This window comes from Cupressus sempervirens, chromosome 8 (genome assembly GCF_028749045.1).
Source record: "Cupressus sempervirens isolate cs-2001-9-10 chromosome 8, ASM2874904v1, whole genome shotgun sequence".
NCBI classification, from domain to species: domain Eukaryota; kingdom Viridiplantae; phylum Streptophyta; class Pinopsida; order Cupressales; family Cupressaceae; genus Cupressus; species Cupressus sempervirens.
The window spans coordinates 807,732,688-807,752,210 of NC_143125.1; the positions used below are offsets into that span (position 1 = coordinate 807,732,688).

The window sequence follows — 19,523 nt, forward strand, 5'->3', positions numbered from 1 at the left end:
TTATATACATTTGTTCCGAATGCCTCTTGGCAAATTAATTCGGAATGCTCAATCATCCTCTGTACAAGTCACAGGGTATGAAAGGCTTAAAAGAATATACATATGTAAAGATAAAGATACAACATCCTCAAATCCATGATACAAGGTACAGTAAAAATATATAAATCTATTCACCATACCTAATACATCCATACATCCATAATGATAAAACATCTATCATAAAATCTAACCATCCATCATAATAATCCAAGAACATAGTGAAGATAAATGCCAATCACGAAAACTCCAGCCACGGTGATCATGGAACGGATCTCAATGGTAAGAGTAAAAAGCACTACCACCCGACCGCGTGGAACCTAAATGGTCCACTCCCACCGCGCTGAGGAGATAGTCTCAAGTCCCAAATAGGATAACAAAACCTATAATCATAAATAATCTCTAAGTCCAGGAAATCCTATAAGTATGCTAACTCAAGGGTTCCTAAAAAGATCGACATCTAAATCCCAGAGGTACCACAAGACACGTAGGAAACCTAATATGCAAGCGGGAAAGTGTCATCGCAAAAGTCACGTAGAAGTTACCCGAGCAATCCCTTAGGAATCCCAGGTCCCTACTGATCCTTGCGGCCACTAGTATCCTCTCGTACTGACGAGGCATACTATGGAGTGCAAGGTCGTAACCAAGCGTTCTCTCTACCCCATCCTAGTTTGTACTAGCACTCAAGGCATGGGAGAGAACATACAATTATATTATTAGGTTCATTTTCCCTTATTTAATGTAAATGTTTTCACTTATTAAAACAACTTACAATGGGTTACTCCAAGCAGCCTCTTAGGGCCCCGATCCCCATTGCAAGCCACTTCCCGACACTACACATAGATAACCTACCCTAGGCTCATGAAATCATAAATCAAAGAATCATAATAAAACCACCTCAGTCCTATACAAGCAACTGAAAAGACATCATAAAAGATAAGCCACAAAACTACATCAGTTCTTCGTGAGCAACAGATAAGCACCAAATAATAATCATATGACCACGACAGTTCTCTATCAGCAACTGAAGGCATCAATGATAGATCACAAAATCCAATGGTTCTCCAATGAGCAACTAGAAAGTATCTCAATAGTAAATTACAACACTGATCGAAGACTCCAAAATGGTCAAGTCAAAACATGACATCATCAAGAACATAACAAACACTTCAGTCCTTTCAAGCGACTGAAAATCAATCCAAGTATAACTGATCGAGACTCAAAAATGGTTATCAAATATAATTGATCGAGACTCGAAAATGGTTAAGTCAGGTATCTTAAATACATACATCATAGCTTCACACAAGGAAACTGGAAAGTAATAACCAACAGTAATCATGAACATGTCATAGAGCATATCAACACATCAACAGGGTTGGGTTTAAAAGATCGAGATCAAAACAACATAACATCACATTCACATAATCCCCGAGCCTCTGGTAACAACCTAGGACTGGTCAATGCTAGGACAAAACCTAAACACCCCATAATACAGATAACACATAGAAATATAGAATAGTCTCACAATTTGATTTAATCTTAATAATACAACGTTAATTCAAATGTACGGGTTTCTATTCTCGTTTCTAGTGTATAATTTAGGTACTTATGAATTACAATATATCCCTTAACCTATCCTTATATTACCAACTCCTAGAATTATCAATTATTAATAATTAATATAATTACTAATAATTTTATTAATTAAAATAACCTTATTTTAAATACATTATTATTAAATAAACAATAATAAAACTTTGTTAATACTTTCATTTAAATACTAATTAAGAATTATTAATAATCTTATTAATAATTTTATTTAATAATAATTAATAATATCATTAAAACTTCTTTTTTTTTATAAATATTATTAATTAAAATAATAATTAAATACAATTAATATTATTAAAATTAAAAATCAAAACAAAACATAAATAAAACTTTACATTACTTGATATAGGCCATCGGCCTTTAATTGGCCAGCGCGACAGGCCTACTGATGCAGGGCCTGCGGCAGCCTGGCTGACGCAGTACCTGCGCCAGCAGACTGCCGGCGGCAGTCTTAAAAGGTAGGTACAGGGGGGGGGGGTGTGGGTATTCCCGCCCCCTCCCACCAACATTTAAAATTATATATATATATTTTTTTTTTATTTGTTTAAAATTTTATATAATACTTTTCAAATATATTTAATTTTAAAAAATATTGTTTTAAACAATTTTCTTTTTTCAATATATATATATATATATATATATATATATATATATATATATATATATATATATATATATATTAATAAATGATTGAAATTTTAATCTGATAGAACTAACCACTTAGATCTCTAAATTAATATATTCGTTAAAAGAATATCGTCTCTTTTCAGTATAAAAATTTATATAACAAATTTCTTCTCTTTCATTTTAATAAAAAATTTCAATCAAGATTTTCTTTTCTTTCAAAAGCTCTCCCTAGTTTAATTTGTAAAATTCTATCATCTAGAACGAGGGTTTCAAATTGATTTATTCTTCCAATACTATTATATAGATGAAATACAATATAGTATCATAAGGTTCATAAGAGGGCGAAAGGATCAAACAGTGAAATCCAGACAATTCGGATTGATAATCCACAAGCACGAAGAAGACAAGATTATCAAATTGCATAATTTAACTCGTGATCAAACACAAGACCCTACCTCAACCTGATGCTATTATGCAATCTCCAAAAACTGTAAGAGAATTCGCTCCTCTTCAATAACCTTCTTCTGAAAATCTTCTTTAGAATTTGCCTTCTGAAATTTGCTTCCAAAAGTTGTCTCCCAAAATTTCTGTCTTCCCCAAATTCCTTGTCCAAATTCGTGTCCCAATTCGTGTCCCTCAAAAATGAACCCCCAAAGTTGTGATAAGCAAATTCTCCTCAAATCGGGGCACTAATTGTGCGTTCACCCAAGAAGACTCATTGCATAACTCAATTAACTCCCAAATTAACCTTTATTATCTTTTCTTTTATTTTGCATTCATCTTTCATGCACATTAAGTTGAATTATAAAATAACTTTATTTAATAATCCACTTGACTTCTATTTTAAATTAATTTATTACTTTAATCTCATGTGCACTTTATGAAATTAAAATAACATTATTATTTTCTATTATTTAATCTTTTAATTTAATTCTCATATTTAAACTCATGCTTAGATCATGCGATCTAGAATTCTTAATAATTTAATATCTTTCAACTTTTAATTTATTTTAGAACTTAATTGATAACATATTTAATTAATTTAATTAACAATAATATTTAGCATTTATTTAAAAATGAACTCTAAATATATTATTATTAAATTAAATAAATATTATCATGTTCTAAATTTATCTTTGAACTTTAATCTCCAAATTTAGTTCTTTTATTTAATTAATTTCTCAATTAATTAAATATTAAAGATATCAAAATAATTCTCTATTAAATTAAATCATTAATTAATCTTTTTAATTAATTTTTTTTATTTTAAACTTATGCACGCATCATGCAATGTAGAATCTTTTTAATAATTTAATATCTTTTCCACTTCTTAATTCATTTTAGAAACTTAATTAATAAAATATTTATTAATTCAAATAATAATAATATTTAGCATTTATTTAAAAATGAACTCTAAATATTTTATTATTAAATTAAATAAATATTATCACGTTCTAAATTTAAACTTTTAACTTTTATCACCAAATTTAATTCTTTTTATTTAATTAATTTCTCAATTAATTAAATATTAAAATGTCATAATAATTTTTTCATTAAATTAAATCATTAATTAATCTTTTAATTAGACTTAATTAATAAAAATTACACCAAAGACTCATAAAGCAACATACGAAAACCCATCATTGCAAAGCACATACTAAAACAAACAAAATGGTTATAATCACGAATTAACGTCATTTGACACATCCGGAGGGTACTGACTCAAATACTTGTCCTAATTTTCAATTAGGACAAATGGCTTAAAGGTATGGAATTTGGACTTAAGAATTTATCTCCCCTCTTTTACCATTGAGATAATGCGATAGGGTACGCTCATCCTGGCAATTCAGGGGAGTCGATACCCGGTACCTGCAACCTGCATAAAATCCACGCATGTACAAACACAATATTCTAAGCTAAACAGACAATGGCAGGAAGTGGTGCATCGTGTAGATCCCGACTAGCAGGTGACTACGACTCCCTTCCTTAACCACATCAGAAACACCATACATAAATAAAATAAACACGCACACCATACACATGCAGTATGGGGTAAGTATCCATAAGAAAGCACATGGAATAATAAACCATCTAACTAATCATCATCGATAACTGAAACCATTGAATAATCATCATACATGCATGAAATATAGAGTACCGAGTAATCCCATCATATAATAAACTGAGTGTAAAACAATATCTAATAATCTCTAAAATAATAATACTAATCATCAAACATAAATTGGCCTAAAAGAGTTTGGCAAGGATGACAGAAATGCGACTTAGGGGCAGGCACTACATACTTTTGTTATTATTCTCCAATTTTTCCTCTGCTTCTGCAGCGGATGTATTGAGAGGGAAAAGGAAGCTCTTCTTCAATTCAAAGCCCACCTAAATGTCTCTTCTGGTTCTTACACTAATCTGACTTCGTGGGAGAGGGAAAGAGATTGCTACCTTTGGGAGGGCATATCCTGCCATAACATCACCTATCACGTACTCACTGTTGAAATTAGGGTCTCAGCTGAAGGGGGCATCTTATCTGAGAGCTTGTGCACCCTCACTTCTCTTGCAACCTTAAACCCTCTGGCAATGGATTAACAGGTACTCTTCCTCACTGCTTGGGAAACATGTCTTCTCTAATTCATCTAGTTCAATTTAATAATCAATTTGTAGAAAACTGTTGAGAAACATGTGTCTCAACCTTGCAATCCTTTCTTGGAAAATTCCAGAATTTGTTTGTGGAAGTTTTCCACTTGTTTATGCATTGGAAAATGGTTAGTGAGTTGTTAAAATGAGTCTTGTCCATAGTAGAATATAGGTAGGTCATTTTTAGAGCCTTGATGACTCATTTTGTGACTTTTATGGGGGTCTAGACTAAGAGACAAAATTGTGGACGAGATTACTATTTTAACTTGGTTGTTTTTCCATATTGGAAATGTAAATGTCAAAAATGGGTAACATGTGGCATGGTAGTTTTGCCCATGGTTTTGTAAAACCATAAGTGGTTTCCAGGTTGTAAAATCACTATAAAAGGAGGGCTTGGGGAGGTGTTTGTGTAATTGAGTTTAGTTTGCAAGACTAGTGCTAGAAGGAGTCTCTCCAAGTTCGAGTTGTGGTGATGCACTCCTATAAGAACTTGCATTGCAAGTGTATTGTAATCATCTTGATTTGATAATACATTGTGTGAGTTTTGGAGGGTGGGGTTTTTCTCCCGGAAGGGTTTCCCCATGGTAATCATTGTGTTGTGTGTTCTTTGTTATTTTGATTAAGTTATTATGCATTTCTTGAGATCTTTGCAATAGTCACTTTGATTTGCATAATCATCCTCTCAAAGATTAGCGTAGGAAGCGATTCCGTGCACCTTTGCTTCCTTATAGAAATGTTCCCATGTTTCTCTCTAATCTCTCCTATTTAACTAAGTTAGATCTCTCTACTAATCAATTCAATAATAGCATTCCTTCTTCTCTCTCCAAACTCTCTTCTTTAATTAGCTTGGATCTTTCTTATAATAATTTCGATGGAAACATTCCCTCCTCACTCTCTAACCTCTCATCTCTCAATAGATTATATCTGTCCCATAATCAACTCTCAGGAATCATTCCCACTTCTCTATCTAATCTCACTCATCTACATGGCTTAGATCTTTCTTGGAATCACTTTAATGGTTGCATTCCAGAGTCCTTAGGCCATTTCTCTTCATTGAAATACTTGGATCTAGCTTACAACCAGCTATATGGAACTCTCCCCTAGTCATTTTGAAAGCTCACTTCCCTTATTAGCCTCTTTGCTGAGAGGAATACATTTAATCAGAGTATTGCTTCCTCATTGTTACCTTCTTCACTTGAAAAGCTCTTCCTCACGTTAATCAACGATCAGATGATTTCAGGGGCTTTCTTTCACAATCTTAGCAAATTAGAATATCTAAGCCTGTCCAATGGTTTTTTTAATTCCAGCCCCACCTAGATTCCTTCATTCCAGTTGAAAAGCTTATTTATGGTATCATGTAAGATCGATGGTCAAATCCCATTGTGGATTTCCACTCAGTACTCACTTGAAGAGTTGGAGTTAGCCTACAACAATCTTTCCGTAGAAATTCCTTCTTGGCTGTTGGATATGAGTATTCACTATATCAATCTCACATCAAATAATCTGCAAGGTTGCTTATCGCATAAAATTTCAGCTACAGAGGAAAGGTATGTCCTGGATGTGTCTAACAATGCATTATCCGGACATGTACCATCAATTTGGCCATCTAGTATGGAAGTGTTGCTGCTCAACAACAATTCGCTAACGGGAAAGATTCCTTCAATGCTGCAGAATTGCTCTTCATTAAACAGATTAAATCTGGAAAACAATCATTTGAATGGGAGCATCCCTCCAAGCTTAGCCAACTGTTCTAAGCTTCAAATTTTGAATTTAGGAGATAATAATTTGTCGGGAGTGGTGCCGTCTGAAATTGGTAGGTTAAGTCACCTGCAGTTACTATTGTTAAGGAAGAATAGGTTGAGTGGATTATTCCCTCCCTCTATGTCAAACTGTACAAAATTAGCTATTTTGGATGTTGGGCAGAATTTGTTGGAAGGTCACCAAAGTCAATAGGAAATATTCATAGTTGCGAGTTCTATCAATGAGGAAGAATTATTTTGAAGGTAGTATTCCTGCAGAAATTGCACAACTGAAACACCTATGTGTCTTAGACCTTTCTTCAAATCGCCTATCAGGATTTATACCATGCAGCATTTGAAATTTACAAACAATGCTGGGAGAACCAAATCGAGAATCTATTATGTTTTCATACAACTTGTCATATGAAACTGGATTGACTATAGATTTTGAAAGTAGAGATGGGAACTATAAATATATTTTTTTTAGGGCGATGGTTATAGACCTCTCAAACAATCAGTTGGATAGGGAAGTCCTTCTGACATCAGAAAGTTGAAGGGCTTGAATTCTCTCAACCTTTCCATGAACAATCTCATTGGTACTATTCCAAATACTATTTCTCAAATGAGATGGCTAGAAATATTAGATATTTCTAGAAATCAATTTACTGGGAAAATTCCTACAGGACTTAGTTCTTTGGATTATTTGAGAGCCCTCAATTTTTCCTACAACTACCTTTCAAGTGGTATACCACAAGGAGGACACTTGCTAACATTTTCCAGTTCATCATATTTAGGCAATCCAAATTTACGGGGATGTCCCTTTCCAAAAGAATGCTCTTGGCCAGAATTTACTTCACCTCCTTCTCTTGGTTCAATTTCTACATCTATTAATGAAGAAGAGTAGAGTGAGGAAAGCGAGTGGTATGAGAGCAAGGAAATAGTATGTTATGAGATTGTAGCGGGACTGTCAAATGGAGCAGGATTTGTGGCAGTTGTGGTATTGCTTATATTAAAAAAGAATTGGGAACATAAATACTTTCAGGGAGTTGATTTGGTCCTGAAATTTATTTTCCCATGGCTTCGCAATTTGACTCTATGAATTTTTATTTTTGTTTAATAGGAATCCATATAAATATATTACCACTCTTAGAAGTTCATTGAATTCATCATTTGTTTTTTTTAACATATTTTAAATTTTATTTTGTTTATATTTTGATAAGTAGGAGATAATTTCCACAATAAGTCAAATTATGATATTGCTATTAGGATTTAACTGTGTATATTTTTTTTCTATTTGTTTATATTTGTTTGTTTACTTTCTCAAGGAGTTTGATGCTCTTTCTCAAAAATTCCTTTGGAATGGTAATTTGCGTAGTACTAAATGGAGCTTGATTAGTTGGGAGACTATTTGTTGGCCTAAAAAGGAGGGTGGTCTTGGTCTTCGATCAGCTCTCTTGAGTAGTCAAGCATTGGCTGCTAAACTTTATTGGCGATGGTGCTTTGGACATCATCAACTTTGAGCTCGTATTATCACTCATAAATATTTTTATGGTGCTGATCATTGCTCTAATTCTGCACTTCCTTTTGAAGGTCATGGCTCAATGGTCTGGCATACTCTGAAGACAAGTGCGGTGTTAGTCAAGAGGGGTTTTTTCTAGATATGTAAGGGAGGTTCTAAGGCTTTGTTTTGGTTTGATGCTTGGGATGGATTCCCATCCATATTATTCACGTACCCTCATTTTTAGAATTTTTGTAACTCTTTTCATGCCACTGGATGGGATAAAGTGGCCCATTACAAGACTCCTTATCAATTGGGACCTGTTGTTGGTTACAGATGGAAGCATTCTTTTGATTGGCCTCCTAGAGGCACAGACGTGGATCGTCAAGAGCTTTCTCAGATTTTGGCCTCAAGAGAGTGTTCCTCTTTGCTAGGTCCAGATGTTTTTGGCTTGGGGAGGTACCTTATCTAGTAAATATCATGTCTGTGCTAGGTATCAGGAGATAACTAGACAATTATTTGGGTATACTGAGGTCCTTTGGTGGAAGCAAGTTTGGAATAAAGTTTCTTGGTCCAAGTGAAATTTTTTCATGTGGCTAGTGGCTCACAACTGCTGTCTTATGTGGGATAATCTTTGTAAACATGGATTTTAGGGCCCCTCTTATTGTGTTTTGTGTGGTAATGGGGAGGAGTTTGTCTCCCATCTGTTCTTCCATTGCTCCTATTCTATTCAACTATGGCACCTTTGGTGGAGTGCTTGGGGTTGCTCTTGTAGGCATGCTTCCTCTTTGCCTAAGTTCTGGGCCCACTTGGGCAATGCTCCCTCCAACTCTTCTCCTCTCCATGCTACTTTTTTTGTTAGCCCATCGTTCATGCTTTGGCATATCTGGCTGGAGAGGAATCATCGAATCTTCCAAGATGTTCAACTTGGTGTTTTGCATCTTTGGTGGAAGATCTTACATTCTCTTCAGGAAACTATTCAAGTGAAGTGTGAGCTAGATGGGGGTATGAATTTGGTTGATCTTGCTATATTCAATCGCCTCAATTTTCATCTTCAAGATGGGGCTGCAGCTCAAAGGTTTCCTTCTGTGTTTAGGCAGCGTCAACATTAGAGGAAAGGTCAAGTGAATTGGGATGGGCATTGGACTCCTCCTCCCTGTGGAGTTTTGAAAATTAACACTGATGGTTCTTCCTGAGGGAATCCAGGCCCTGCTGGTATTGGGGGAGTGGCTCGTTGCAATTCTGGTGATGTTGAATTCTTTTTCTCAGTTCATAAGGGTGATTACACTAACAATCTCTTGGAAGCTTAGGCTATTTTATATGTTGTGGAACAATGTTGCTTGCGGGGATGGAGTAAGATTATCTACGAGTCTGATTCCCAAGTGGTGGTGAACTTGCTTTCCTCACAGGAACTTGAGGATGTTAGTTGGCAGCTGGCCACTGTTGTTAATCAGATTATTCTCTTTTCTACCTCTTTTCAGTTCATTAGGTTTACTTATATTCCTCATGAATGGAACAGAGCTGCTGATTGTTTATCCAAATGGGCTTCTAGTCATGCTCCGGGTTGGAATATTATGGATAGGGGGAAACTTTCCTTTGAGATGGTGCAAGAATTTGATGAACTTGTTGCTTAGGATTGAGCTCCTTGTTGTATTTCTTTCTGTCTTAATAAATTTTTACCCCTCTTTTTCCAAAAAAAAAATGGAGATCTTGGAACCATCATAAGGATTTTTCATGTACAATGTTTAAATTGAGTGAAGCAAATTACATGCTAATATTCCTAGACATTTTTTGTTTTCGATGAGTCAATTTTCCATAGGTTGACCTCATTTGTCCAAATTATTCATTATAAATTTAAAACAAATCTTATCAGATTGATAGGTACGTTAGCATGGATATTCTAATTCTTAGTTGGTAAAGGCATCCATGTGAGTAAAGCTCTAAACAGAGAGAGTGGAGAAGTGTATGGAACAGCATGCAGTGCTCCCCGCATAGTTGCATACATCAGAATGCTCTTGTTTTTCCCATTTATTACTCTCCCATATGCTTGAGTCCATCCTGCAACCTGCTTCAATCAATGAAGATTATATGATAATATTTCTTGTTTATAATGATCAAGGAAGACTTATTAATTTCTTGGTTCTTGATGTAAGTAGTGCTGATGTAACTCACCTGTTTTTTATCAAACCATGGACTATAGCTTAGGAGTTTGAATAGTTTCAATTCCTTAGCCAGATTGTCAACAATGGTTATAATGCTTGTAAGTGGCACCACTACATCTTGATCTCCACTGTAAAACCAATAGTTATTTTAATTAAGACACAAATTATTACAATTTCTAAAGCATTGTAGGCATTGATGAATGATTTCACCTGTATAGGAAAATGGGTAGACCGCCATCTAGAAGCTTAGCGAGCACTGGCTTTATGTCATTTGCCATGTTGTTTTCTTGGTAGAAAAGTGGCCTAGTATATCAAATGATGTTAATCAATATGGGTTTCTTGATGAGGAGTATAATTCTTAATAGATAGTCTATGTATGTACATGGATAATGTCGTTTGAACCAAGATGAACTGTTCATATTTTGGTACAAGGATATTTTATAATGGAATGGGATGTACTTAGAGGTGTCTTGAAAAATCAATTACAGTCTCTAAAAACTTGGAAAAATATATATAAATAACATTTGGAAATGGATATCCAGCCAGCAACATCGACCAACCATTTATGCTATTAGTATTAAAAAATTTAACTGTACCTTTAAGAGATTGAAATCTTGTTTTAAAATACAATTATATTATCTTACCAAAAAACATTTCAATTGCAAGAGATTTGGGAATGCAACTGATATACCCACGCAGGGACCCAATGATAAGGAAGGTTAGTTGTATTGGCACGAAGTGCTTTTGCACCTCTCTGTTCAAATAAGTCACTATCTTATCTCTCATGCAAAGATCAATTTTATTTATTTTCTGCAAAGACTGATGAGAAATAGTAGCCAAGCAAAGTAAGATGAACAAAATTGTGTCAAGAAAAACATATGTTGAAATGCCTAATTAGGTTAGGTGCAGGTAGATTATTTATATCATCATATGTAACTCTTCTCAGCCACTCCGAGCAAAACTTTAGTTGGGCTTTGATAGATTTTCTTTCGTATTGATTAAATAAGATAAGAGTGCAATGTTCCTTTTTAGTTTAAAAGATGAAAAAGGTAGTGCTAAGAGTTTACCATGGTATGAATCTTTCCCTGATCTCTTGATGGCATTGCTTGAGTTGAAATGTCAGATAAGCATTCACCTAATGTGACATCATGTATATCCAGTGCATCTCCTATATCAGCTGTTATATTGTTGTTCATGTCATTACAAGCTTATGACCATTATCTTGGTAGTATTCATTCAAATATCTTGAGTTGTTACACACAATTTGATCCATTAAGTATGAGCTATCTGATATTAAACCATTTGACTACAAGTATTCTCCATTTTTTACACTTATCTCCAAATCCAGAAGGGGATTCCCTATCTGCGAACATCAATTTAGAGTCCACGCGGGTTATTAGTTTTATACAAAGTTGCATGCATGTGGTTGAGACAACTTAATCGACTTTTTAATAAGACAATTCAACATTCTAGAATGATTATGCAAGATCAAACATACAAGTAATGCTTATAGCTTTATGGGTGTGATATTTGGCCTTTTGTTGTAATCCGCCACAAGGCTTGCCAATAGGGGTACGTAGTGTCCTGCAATAATGATATAAAATAAATAGTTTTTATTGCTTATTTCATATCGTTTCCTTCATTGATTAATTTTCATTTTTAGTGATTGAAGATTACATCAGATTATGAGCCTTAATGCATGCAGGTATCATTGAAACAAACTAGATGAATAATTCTATAGTTTCATAGATTCTCAAGAACACTGCAATTAACCTTCCTTTTAACTGCCAAATGGATTGTCAAAGCTCATAACTGATGGGTTCTTACAATACACCACTCATGGTAGATGGTTCATTGATGCAATTCGAGTTCACAAGTGATGTATTCTTGTGAATGACTAGTTATATGAGTCATTTAATCTCAAAGAAAGATACCTAATTATAATCTATTACAAACATCATACCTGATTAGTAAGGTCATGCAATTCAGAATGCTTGGATATATACAATGAAAGGAGATATGTGCATAACTGCAAAGCTCTCTCCTGCTAAGTAAATGTCTCCATCCTTTAGCTTGGGAAATTTCTCCAATCAATCAACAAGGAAGTTCAAATTGTCTTGAGTTGTAACATCAGACATGCCATTGATTTGTTTTAAGCATATTTTTACAATTAGTACTATCAAACAGCCACTAGGTATGTACTCAAAACATGCAGTATAATAGGAAGGGGCACGTTAGCCATACCAGCTTGTATATCATTTGAATTATTGCCTGAAGTAGTATTTGAATATGAGAATCCCAATCCAGCAGGACTCTCTACATACAACATGTTTGATTCTGCCCACAAAAAAATTCTATATCAGCTACAAGATTCTTGCAAGGAGAATAGAAGGTAGAAGGAAAAGGATTTTCAATGTCACTTCCAAAAGGCCAAACATAATTTTAGCTTATGATAATCTTGCGTTTGAAAGTTCATATGTGTTGGTAGGTAGTAATTTTTACCACAGAACAAATTGTCTATAGAACATTATATATAGAACTTTTGGAGCCCCTCCATTGTAGATTCTTCTTCTAGCTAGATAGAATGTAACAAGTTCTAGAGAATTCATATAAATGTCCGATATAAAGAAGTGGGATGTATTTGGTTCTTAGACAAGGGACAATGAATATAAATTTATAATTTTTCTGTGTTTATTTTCAATTTGTATGATTGTATTTTGATATGAAGGGTTGATCCACTCTATCCACTCCTTCAATATGGGAATTCTCCTACATCGTTGAAAAATTGTACTAACCAAGCTTCTAAGCAAGGTAGACTTTTGCCAATAATTGCACAATTTTGTGAATATTACCTTTATTCCAAGAGTGTTTTTTTTTCTCGAAAAGGCCTCCACTAATGGGCTTGAAAGGACCATGCTCCATGAATGCTCCAAAACCAAGTGATGACCATCTTGGCCTTGCAATGATTGGACAATTTCAATTCAATCTGACATTCATAAACGAAGACATTAAATGTCGTATACAATATAAAATCTAACAGCCACAAGCAGATAGATGTATCTATAAAAAAACAAATTAATTGTTCTTACCTCCACTAAAGCATAGGATCAATGGGCTCGATGTAGGATTTTTCTCTGCCTCCTGAAAGTAATAAAATAAGGCTCTTCCATTTACATTGTCTGTGGTGATATACCCACTATACTAATTGAAGCTAATATCTTGCGTTTGGCCTGGCAACTTGGTAATCAGATCAGATTCAGTCTCACCTAAGGCAACTTGAAATATAGCAACCATTGATAAATGTAATAATGTACCCAATAGGAATTATGTCAACTGAATTTCCCACAACCGAATAAAATGAAAAATAAATAAAAATTACTTGCCACATAGATTTTGTTAAACAAATCAATTAAATTGGTATTCTATTTATGTAATCAAACACATGATTAGTTAAGATTAACATATTATATGTGGAAACAAAGGAAATGAAAATGGGGTCAGTTACGTAGTTCTCAAGGGAGGGCTTTCTTTATTTAAAACAGTTATGGATTGGCAAAAAGAGGGTGCTTGTCCCCACTTGAGGTTGTTAATACTGGTGGATTTGAGCCTATTTTGTGGGAGAAGAACCCATCGATTATTATCACACTCCTGGAGTCTCTGAGGAGAAATCCCCTCCAGATATGGTAATGGAGCTCACAATTGGAATGAAGGAGACGACGGGGCATTGGCAGCGATCTAGGAGGGCAACGAGTGGGATATAGACCTTGGGAAATAGTGAATGCCAGGTTTTTCTATTTACTTTTTTTGTAAATACTTGTTACCCAGACATTTTACGAAAAATTTTAATGTTTTAATTAAATTAATTAATCGGAGAGAGAGAGAGATTAGTCATAAAGAAAAATTAAACTTTCTCTCCCCCCGTACTTTTCTCTCTCTACATACTAAAACCTTTAGAGAGAAGTACGGGTTAAGGTTTTGGTTTGGGTTTTCACTCTCTCTCTTTTCCAACTTTTCTCTCTCCATGTATTAGAACCTTTTAGAGAGAAGTACATGGTTTGAGTTTTCACACTCAATTTTTCTCTCTCCACGTACTAGTCATACTCTCTCTCCCCGTACTCCAACTTTTTGACCTAATCCTAACTCAAACAATTCTAGCCCAAACTCTAACCTTAAAATAACTCCTGGCTGGAAATAAACTTCACAAGTCAACTAGAATGAATTTAAAGGTGACAATGAGAAAAGAAAACCCAAGTTAGAGCAACATGAACTGTGGTTTCACAGTGCCATATTATTTTGAATATATGTTACTCAGCCATCCATGTGAGTCAAGATCTGCAGTTAGATAAATATACCAGCAAATGGGTTGTTTGAAGAGGTGATAGCATGAGAAATGTGTCAGAAAACTTAAATGGTAATGGTGTGAACAAAGGAATGTGCATTGTTTTCTTTGTAATTTGTGGCCTGGTTAGATCTCAGACAAAGCTTCCCACTCTTGTTGGTAGTCGTGGGCATAGAAAGAATAAAAACCATTTAACTAAACGCCTTAACAAAGTGTGTGAGATGCTTGACTGAATGCATATAAATCGCAACTCATATAGTCTGCATGGCATTTAAAAAGGGGGTACTCAACATGGACCTGCGTCTTCATTAACGTGGACCTGTGGCTTGGAGATAGTTGATTCAATTTATATCCTCAGCCACACATGTAAGTGCAGACTTGCGAGTTGACAAGTAAAACTAGCACGCCAAACATTGAAGGTGATACCATAAAAATGTATTTGCTGTCAATTGAACGCGTATGTTTTGGTTTCACATCTTCAAGAAAAGTAGATCAAGAACAAGAACTACTGAGTGATATGCAGAGCCTGTGGAGAATGTAAAAAACTTATAATGAACATTCCCGTGGATTAAGAGTTATCTCTGGTAACTTGGAAGGACGAGTGCATCCATCAGAAATATTTGCTAAAGCCTTAAGCTACGTTGCAGCTTCTAACAAAAGGTGTTTCTTGCCAATAATTTGAAAGAATCACTTGCAGACTTGGAGATAGCTTGACCCGCGAAGGAGCCTTTGATCACATTGCACCTTTGCCTGAGATGAGAGAAGAGCTGTATTTAAAACATGCTTCAATTTAATGTGTGGTGACAATAGAAGTCAGTAATCTTCCCATTCTTCATCGCTGTCACTCCGAGCTAATACAACCAATTCAATCTTTTGCTCTCCTAGATAGAATTACAGCCACACATATGAATGATTTGATTCATAATTTGTAAGAGGGCAATGCGTAGATAGTTGTTTGACCATTGATCATATTCTTATATTATTTAGAAAAGCTGGTTGGAGAGTAAATCTCAATACATCTCAAATGTGAAGCTCCAAGATGTGTCTAACCGTTTGACGAAATGTCAAGTCTAGGGACATCTACATTCATAAAACAGAGCTACTGAATTGTTTGACAAAATACCTCTATCGCATATAAGACGGGTGCATTGTATAGAAAAAGTGAAACAAATGGCATTGATAATGGATTGAAAAACATCTCATGAACACTCAAGGCAATGATGAAGGCATATTTTTGGCAATACAAGCATCTATCTGAGTATAAGAGATGGAGAGGTTAGATGGAAATGCATAGTGGGAAAATCTGAAATAGTCTATAGCTGGCAAAAGTCCACTAGAAATATAAATGCATGTAAACTATTTGACAAAATGCCAAGTCAAAGGTGTGCTCATATTGTTTGACGAAATGGCTTTTGTGCATCTAAAAGTTGGATTCTCAAAGTGAAGTAAAGATTTTGGTGAATATTTATAATTGAAGAAGATTTAACATCAAGTTTGATATAAAAAAAAGTGGCTATTGACTCCGCACTATTGCCAAGACAGCCTATGACAGGTGACAATATGAGGTATCAATTTCAAGGTAAAGAACCTCCTGCAATACTGAAAAGCACGCTTCTTGAAATATTGAACACAAAGATGGGGCATTTAGAAGTTGCAAACTTTTAGAAAATGATGAGCAAAGAAGATAAATCACCCCTGGCACATCGAATGCTAGAAAATTTTCTAGCCCATGCAGGAGTACATCCGCTCGCAGTTCAATGTGTGGAATTGGAAGGCAGACTTGACTCAGTTGCTGGTAGCACCTACAGATCATGGAATGAGTTCAGGGAATTAAAAGTTAGAAGTATTTTTGTCTAAAGTTGTCTTAGAATTTTATTGATGTATTTTGTAAAAAAATCAACTTTAGAATTAACTCTAGTTGGGTTTTTCTAACTGTAGTTAAGTTTTAAGGGTTAGAGTTGGTTATGAACCATCTTCAAGTAGTCCAAACTCTAACTTTTTGTGTAGTTACGAACCCAAAAAGTTGGTGGTTCTAGATTGGCTATAAATTCTTGGAAATCAAGGTAATAAGGGAATTTTTTGGACTTGGATACGGGGGGAACACTTATGCTCTGATCATAAAGCAATTTTTGGAAAGTGTTTACAATTGTTGTTTTTGTGTAATCAGTTATTTCTTTCTTTCTTGGTGCAAGAAATAAAAGTACATTTAGCATTCTCTCTCCAAAGAATCTGGATTGTTAAAGTGTTGATTCATCTATGATTACTTTCATGATATGATGTGAGTATTTGTGAATGGTTGAATTAGCATTGTGTTGGTGAAAGTTCTCAAGCGTAGTCCTTGATAGCTCTCATTAATAGTTTACATCACTTTTATGAAAATGTTGAAGGCATGTGGTGCATTCGCTGTCAATGGTTTTCCTTCCTATTTTCTAAATTCTTCTTATCTTTATTGAAAAATCTAAAATTTCATCTTACGAGGGAGCTGCCCCTCTAAACGTAGAGGAAGGCCGGATATCAAGGGCCTATCCAACTATTGTGAACGATTTTCCACATACACTCCGTTGGGCAATTTCTACAATGACAAATCTGTTTACCAACAATACAAAAGTAATTCATGTCCCAGAGACACTAAATGCTATGAAATCTCTTCTTGTTTGAATTAGTGAGATAGTATTGAGTTATATGATGGCTCTATGATGTTTGAATAGTATACGAAGGATCCTTCATTATCATCTTGGTGAATGTTTTCTGTGATATGGGATGTCTATTAATACATATTGTTCATAAATGAGTGCTATATGGAAGAGTGTCATGAGTGGGAGAACTCAACCACACTACTCATGATGAACACTTAAAACACTAAGTGAAACCCCATAGCAAGTACCAAGGGTATCATTGCAGCATTACCTTGAAGTCATCACTATCTATCCTTCTATTGTGGTCATGGGACCACAACCAACATGTATGCTCTCAGTCTTGAAGGTCTTTCACTACCATAACCAACAATGTATGCTCTTGGTCTTGAAGGTGTTTCACTACTTATTGTGAATGACCTTCTAAATAGGTTGTTGGCTTATTAATGTCCCTATTACCAACATAAGGTTCTTCTCATAGGAGACCTAATGGTAGTTTTCTAGTCAGTACTCACCTTTTTGTACATTAACAGCTGCTGCAAGAACTTAAGATTATGATATATCTACCATCTCACCTTGTCATGAGTGAGTTTGAGTTCATGGATTTTAATCCTATGTGTATAGAATGAATACAAAACATGCTTCAAGCCATAGGTAGAATACCCATGGTTACGTAGTTTTTCATTATCTACTTTACCAGGCTGCATTGATAGCTAAAACTTAACATATTTAAGAAAATGAAGAGTAGATACAAGGATATTTATATAATGGACAATGTATGATGTCTTTCTTTGTGAAGTTAATTAAATGGAGAGTCCTTCTAATTCTTGGTGAAGTGTATTAAGAAATGAATGTAAATTTTGGAATTGTCTGGCAATGTGTTTCCAAATTGTCATTTAAAAGTTAGAGACATCCGTTTTCAACTACTATATTTCATTACAACTATAACAAACTCTACTTAGCAATTGACAAAATTTTTACTTCCTATTAATAACAATTGACATTGTTCATTGAGATATTTATATATTTGGAACATGTAAAGGATGTTTCTTAGTTCCAATACAATCTTTCCCCTGATAATGAATCTTGCTAAAAGCATATAAAAGTGTTGTTGTGACCATACTGAAATGATATTCATCCTATAGAGTAGTTGATGCTAGCTGCAAAGAGCCTTGGCTCATTAGATGCCAAATGGCTAGAGTGTTCTATATTCATGGATAATTGATATGCAAATGAAATTTTGTAATGTCTTTTATTAGAAGCATTGATTGTGTGATCTTTTATTATGCACATGACCTAGTGGTGCATCATTAAAAATTGATCATTTTATAGTTATTATTGATTGTGAATCTTCCTTATCTTCCCAAATGAGTTGTTGTTCTATGTTGAACCTAGATGATTGCATCCCTTTTGCTATATGGTTATGTTGAATGTAGTTGAGTACATTCATTGTATTATAGTAGAAGGATAAAGATCACCTTGAGAAGGTTGTGAATTTTGGAGGGAATTATATTGTTATTTTACTTACCAATATCAATGTTACATTTATACTTCAAGTTGTATAAGAAACGAGTTGACTTCAAGTTAATGTAGAATCTATCACATTGTTTAATGAATGGTCACACTTACCTAAGGATAATGGGTGTGTCAAACCAGAGAAGAATAGAAAGGTGTGCTTGAAATGTAAATTAAATTTCTTTTAATTATCCTACTACATCATCTACATCTTCCATAGATAGGAGTATCTTGTGGATAGCAGAGTATGTATTTTGTCTTGTTATTAATCTTGACTCTAGTATCTCCTATTGACCAACAAGTTTATGTTCTAAAAATATGGATGGGAATTTCATGGAATGCAGTAAGATGTGTTCTAAGTGTTGCCAAAACTACTGTATAGTGAAGTGTTTGAAGTCAATCCTATGTTTAAATGGATATCAACTTTTATTCACATAGAAGCAATATGTATTATGGTTGTTCCTATCTCCTTATGAATAATGAGACTCCTTGAGAACATGGAAATAGTTGATGTTTTGATGCTTATTAGTTCACATAGAATATTGTCTACTGAAATTACATTCTTTTGTTTCTTACATTGCATGAGTGAGTTTTCATGTTTATATCAAATGCTAGACGTAAAGGAGTTCTAGTTAAATGATATGATTGATTGATGTAAGTTAACGATTATTAAGGTTCTTATCCATTGTATGGTAATGGGTATGCATACAGAATATC

The 19,523-nt window shown here is 34.4% G+C and overlaps 2 pseudogenes; one reads left to right on the forward strand and one right to left on the reverse strand.

Annotated features, from left to right (window-relative positions):
* The first annotated feature begins 5,661 nt into the window (after positions 1 to 5,661).
* On the forward strand, positions 5,662 to 7,213 carry LOC149544862 (uncharacterized; annotated as a pseudogene).
* A 2,844-nt stretch (positions 7,214 to 10,057) lies between these two features.
* LOC149544863 (serine carboxypeptidase-like 45) lies at positions 10,058 to 13,259 on the reverse strand (annotated as a pseudogene).
* Between the last annotated feature and the right edge of the window lie 6,264 nt (positions 13,260 to 19,523).